Here is a 6,274-nt window from a genome sequence, read left to right as displayed (position 1 = left end):
TCAAACTTAGGAAAAAGCTTCAAGAATAATACCGAAAATGTCAGTGTCCCCAGCACCCGGATCCTCCAGTGTAACCCTTTCCCATTTCACCGCGCTGCCCCCGGCCCCCTGGGCGGTTATGTGGCCGCGTGGGGTTGACTCTGCCTAGGACTGCGGTCTCTGTACAGAACGCCCTGCCCGTAAGGGGCTCCGTCTGGGGAAGACCGCGTCCGGCTGGGCAGGAGGAGGGGGTGGGCCCAGAACATGGAGACCAGCCTGGGCAACATAGCGAGATCCCATCTCTGCAGAAATAAAAAATTAGCAGACCAAGCACGGTGGCTCATGCTTGTAATCCGGGCACTTTGGGAGGCCGAGGTGGGAGGATGGCCTGAGGTCAGTGTCTCACAGATCCGTGTGAAGAGACTACCAAACAGGCTTTGTGTGAGCAACCAGGCTGTTAGGGGCAGGCGGGCTGAGTCCTAAAGGAGAGTCAGCAAAGGGTGATGGGATTATCATTAGTTACAGGCTTTGGGATAGGCAGTGGAGTTAGGACCAATGTTTTGCGGGTAGTGGGTGGGTCTCACAAAGTACATTCTCAAGGGTGGGGAGAATTACAAAGAACCTTAAGGGTGGGGGAGATTACAAAGTGCGTTGATCAGTTAGGGTGGGGCAGAAACAAATTATAGTGGTGGAATGTAGTCAGTTGAACCTCCTCAGTTAAAACTATTTTCACTTCTTTTGTGGATCTTCAGTTGCTTCAGGCCATCTGGATGTATACATGCAGGTCACTGGGGATATGATGGCTTAGCTTGGGCTCAGAGGCCTGACAGGAGTTCAAGACTAGCCTGGTGAACATGGCGAAACCCAAAACCCTGTCTCTACAAAAATAAATTAACCCGGCATGGTGGCTTGCACCCCTTGGGTGGTGGAGGCATTAGTCAGCTGTGAATGTGCCCTGCACTAGAACCTGGGCAGCAAAGCAGACCCTCCCTCAAACCCAAAAAGCATCGTGCTAACGGGACCAGATGGTTGCCTAATCAATAGAGACTACGCCTATTCAGGTAAGGACAGACACGACCAGGCACACTCTTTTTTGTTGTTTTGTTTTTCCTTTATTTGTTTTGAGACGGAGTTTCGCTCTTGTTGCCCAGGCTGGAGTGCAGTGGTGTGATCTCGGATCACCGCAACCTCCACCTCCCGGGTTCAAGCGATTCTCCTGCCTCAGCCTCCCAAGTAGCTAGGATTACAGGCCTGCACCACCACGCCAGACTAATTTTGTATTTGTAGTAGAGGCAGGGTTTCTCCATGTTAGTCAGGCTGGTCTCGAACTCCTGGTCTCAGGTGACCTGCCTGCCTCAGACTCTCAAAGTACTGGGATTACTGGCGTGAACCACCGCGTCCAGCTTGTTTTATTTTTTAGACAGGGTCTTTGTCATGCACGTCCGTGTGAAGAGACCACCAGACAGACAGGCTTTGTGTGAGCAATAAAGCTCTTTTTTTTTTTTTGAGGCGGAGTCTCGCTCTGTTGCCCAGGCTGGAGTGCAGTGGCACAATCTCGGCTCACTGCAAGCTCCGCCTCCTGGGTCCACGCCATTCTCCCACCTCAGCCTCCCGAGTAGCTGGGACTACAGGCACCGGCCACCTCGCCTGGCTAATTGTTTTGTATTTTTAGTAGAGACGGGGTTTCACCGTGTTAGCCAGGATGGTCTCGATCTCCTGACCTTGTGATCCGTCCGCCTCGGCCTCCCAAAGTGCTGGGATTACAGGCATGAGCCACTGCGCCTGGCCGCAATAAAGCTTTTTAATCACCTGGGTGCAGGCGGGCTGAATCCGAGAAGAGTCAGCGAAGGGAGATAAGGTTGGGACCGTTTTATAGGATTTGAGTAGGGAAAGGAAAATTACAGTCAAAGGGGGGTTGTTCTCTGGTGGGCAGGAGTGGGGGTCACAAGGTGCTTAGTAGGGGAGAGCCTTTTGAGCCAGGATGAGCCAGGATGAGCCAGGAAAAGGACTTTCACAAGGTAATGTCATCACTTAAGGTAAGGACCGGCCATTTTCACTTGTGGTAGAATGTCATCAGTCAAGGCGGGGCAGGGCATTTTCATCTCTTTTGTGATTCTTCAGTTACTTCAGGCCATTTGGGCGTATAGTGCAAGTCACAGGGGATGCGATGACTTGGCTTGGGCTCAGAGGCCCAACAGTCTTCCTCTGTGGCTCAGGCTGAAGGGCACTGGGATGATCACAGCTCACTGCAGCCTCCACCCCCCAGGCTCAAGTCATCCTTCTTCCTCAGGCTCCTGAGTAACGGGAGCTACAGGTGTGCACCATCATGCCTGGCTAATTTTTGTATTTTTTGTAGATGCAGGGTTTTGCTATGTTGCCTAGACTGGTCTTGAACTCCTGACCTCAGGTGATCCCTCTGCCTCGGCCTCCCAAAGCAGTGGGATTAGAGAATGTGAGCCACTGTGCCCAGCTTATCGTATAGTCTTTACTCTTGGTTTTCACCAGAGGACTCAAGGGCTGTGAAAAGAGCAGGACCTCACCAGCTGCACGGCAGTGGTGACTGGCTCCATCTGCTGTCCCTCCCAATCCCACAACATCTCCGCTTGAAGGCACTGCCCAGGCCCGGACTCCCACCTTTCAAGATGTCTGGATCAGTGCAGGACCTCCTTCTTGGTCACCTCGCTCTCCTTGGACTGGTTCATTAACCCTGTTTTACCCACATTTTTTTTTTCTTTTTTCTTTTTTTTTTTTTTTTGAGGCGGAGTTTCATTCTTGTTGCCCAGGCTGGAGTGCAATGACTCGGTCTCGGCTCACTGCAACCTCCGCCTTGCAGGTTCAAGTGATTCTCCCGCCTCAGCCTCCCAAGGAGGATTATAGGTACATACCACCACACCCACCTCATTTTTTTGTATTTTAGGAACAGATGGGGTTTCACCATGTTAGCCAGGCTGGTCAGGTGATCCACCTGCCTTGGCTTCCCATAGTGCTGGGATTACAGGCGTGAGGCACTGTGCCCGGCCTACCCCCTCTTTTCTCTTGATGTAAGTGCTGCTTTGATATGGACATTTTAATCCATAATCTGTTAACATTTATGTATTAAGTTTACTACTGTCTGTGGTTTTCAGTGTTGACTGACCTGTGGAGTGGCCTGAGCCTGAATGCCTGGGGCTATGGCTACTGAGTGAATGGGTTGTGCTAAGGGGAATTGCCACCTTGGGAACCCTGTGTAGTTATAGCTTTTCTGATTAAGTATCAATAAAAGTCTGACCTTGTGAAAAAAACAAACATGACTGGCCCTGCTTATGTTTCACCTTGCGTTGTTCAGTGATAGTTCTGCAAAGTCGCAGCAAAATGGAATCATGTAATTATCGTGAGTGTTGGTGAGTAACACCCCTAGGTCCTGGCTCCCGGGGACATAGAAAGTCAGGTTCCTCCGAGCTGCCGGCCACAGCAGTTTTGTTAAGCAGTTCATTGTCAACCTTGTACGTGTGTCTCTCTCAAGGTTCCTTATTTAATAACGTCTAGTTGATTCATTAACATGGAATTCATGGCCAGTACCTCTGTTACTCATGCCTGACTGACGTTTATCAACACGTCTTTTTCTCCCTCAGGCACATGGCAGCCTTCTTGCAATCAAGAAACTACGTGGGGCCAGGCGCGGAGGTTCACGCATGTAATCCCCACACTTGGGGAGGCCAAGGCGGGTGGATCACCTGAGGTCAGGAGTTTGAGACCAGCCTGACCAATATGATGAAACTCCGTCTCTAGTAAAAATACAGACATTAGCCGGGTGTGGTGGTGCACACGTGTAATCCCAGCTACTAGGGAGGCTGAGGCAGGAAATCTCGGGGGTGGAGGTTGCAGTGAGCCGAGATCGCCCCACTGCACTCCAGCCTGGGCAACAGAGCGAGGCTCTGTCTAGAGAAAAGAAACAATGCTAAAGTCTGATCCTCAGACCCCATTCAGTTTTTTGTTGTTGTTTTTGTTTGTTGAGACAGAGTCTTGCTCTGTCGCCCAGGCTGGAGTACAGTGGTGAGATCTTGACTCACTGCAACCTCTGCCTCCCGGGTTCAAGCAATTCTCCTGCCTCAGCCTCCCTAATAGCTGGGACTACAAGTGCTGCCACCACACCTGGCTAATTTTTGTATTTTTAGTAGAGACGGAGTTTCACTGTGTTAGCCAAGATGGTCTAGATCTCCTGACCTCGTGATCCGCCCGCCTCGGACTCCCAAAGTGCTGGGATTACAGGCATGAGCCACCGCGCCCGGCCCTTTCCGGCCCTTTTTTCTCTCTGAGATAACAAGACAGTAAGCTCCGGGGAAGAAACAGGACCCAGCTTCATCTTTTCTTATCTTTTCTTGAGGCTTAACAGGGCTGCGCACGTCTTCAAATATTTGCTGAGGCTGTGAATTATAAATGCAAAGGTAGAATCCACTGTGTCCAATCCACTGTGTCCAAGCGGAAGAGAGGGTGTCGTGGGGAGAGGGCAGTGGGGTGACAAAGTCACCTGGCTGCCAGGCTGGACGGATGAACACATTCATCATCTTGAGGCATGCGAGCTTCTCCTGCCTCTATCCGGCCTTCCTTCCGCCCATTTCCCCCCGACTTCTGCCTCCACCTCCGGGACGTCCTGAGGGCGTACCGGCCTCCCACGTGCTAAGTCCAACAGACACTTCAGCCTGGCTCTCACCAGCCATGGCAGGTTGTCCTCCTCCCTCTTGAGAACACGCTCTTCCTCGGCTGCAGAGACACCTCCTCTCCTTGTTTTCCTCCTACGTTAACAGTGACCACACTCACGCCACGTCACTCACGGTATTTCTGCATCAGAAATGCCATCCTTGGGCCAGGCGCCATGCCTCATGCCTGTAATCCTTTGGGAGGCCGAGCCGGGTGGATCCCTTGAGGCCAGGAGTTCGAGAACGGCCTGGGCAACACAGACAGACCCTGTCTCTACAAAAAGAAAAAGTTTTTAAGTCATCCCTGATTTTGCAATGCTACTCTGATCTGAGCGCCTGCGGCCTTGGGATCCCCAGGCGTCTGTTACCGAGAACGCGGGGCGGAGAGCCTAGTCCTGCACGGAATATCAACGACGTTAAGTCGACGGGTTGTTTCGACTTAGTTCTCTTTCCTGAGGGGTTCTGAATAAGTAACGAGCACCCCACAACTCTTCCGTGCCGCCATGCTCCCTCCCGGCCACGCCCCCTTACTCCCCCTCCAATCTGCGCCCTGCACCCTCGCAGCGCCCCCTGGCGGCGGCAGCGGGTCTTTGTGGAGCCAGCCCCGCCGCTGCTTGGCCGCTGAGTTTGTTTCTTATTTTAATGGGTGCGCATTGGGTAGGACTGCAACATTGTTTCTTTCTTCCACAAATATTAGTTTGACATACACAGGAAGTTAATTTCCCATCTGGCTGCCACACCTGCTGGTGGCGTGGACTGTGGCCCAGAGGCTGTTCCTTGTTTGCTTTAACCCTGGGAGACATCGGAGCCATCCCAGCAGGGCTGTAGAGAGTGTTGAAGACCGGGTTCACACGAGATCCTTTGCGGGGTGCAGTTGAGGAAAGCATGATTTTAGCTTGTAAGCTGCCTGGAGAATGCAAATGTGTGTGTGTGTGTGTGTGTGTGTGTGTGTGTGTGTGTATTTTTTTTTTTTAGACAGTCTGCCTCTTTTGCCAGGCTGGAGTGCAGTGGCAGGATCTCAGCTGACTGCAACCTCCTCCTCCCAGGTTCAAGCGATTCTCCTGCCTCAGCCTCCGGAGTAGCTGGGACTACGGGTGCACGCCACCATGCCCGGCTAATTTTTGTATTTTTAGTAGAGACAGGGTTTCACCACATTGGCCAGGCTGGTCTCGAACTCCTGACGATGTGATCAGCGCGCCTCAGCCTCCCAAAGTGCTGGGATTATAGGTGTGAGCCACTGTGCCCAGCCAATGTATATATTTTTTAAAGACAGCTCAGCCCAAAGCAGCGCCAGCATGGACAGGGTGAGTGATGGAGACAGTACCAGAGGGGCTCAGAGGGTGTGGGGGCAAGCATGCAGCCCGCTGGACCTGCGGGGACCCTGCTCGTGGCTGGAAAGGGGACCAGAGGGTCTCTGGGAAAGACAGGCTCTGACCTCTGTGCAGGGTGAGGAAGGATTTTAGGAGCAGAGGGAGAGCTCAGCTCAGGCCCGAAGTCAGCACCAATGAGTGGCTGACCCCTGGGATCTTTGAGGAACCCGAAAATGCTTGATGGTCTTTGTGAGTCTGAAATCCAAACGAAGCGTCCTCGAGTTTCCCCAGAGGGACTCCGTTCGTCTC

Source organism: Mandrillus leucophaeus, unplaced genomic scaffold, assembly GCF_000951045.1.
Source record: "Mandrillus leucophaeus isolate KB7577 unplaced genomic scaffold, Mleu.le_1.0 Scaffold180, whole genome shotgun sequence".
Taxonomy (NCBI): domain Eukaryota; kingdom Metazoa; phylum Chordata; class Mammalia; order Primates; family Cercopithecidae; genus Mandrillus; species Mandrillus leucophaeus.
This window is presented reverse-complemented; position numbering follows the sequence as displayed.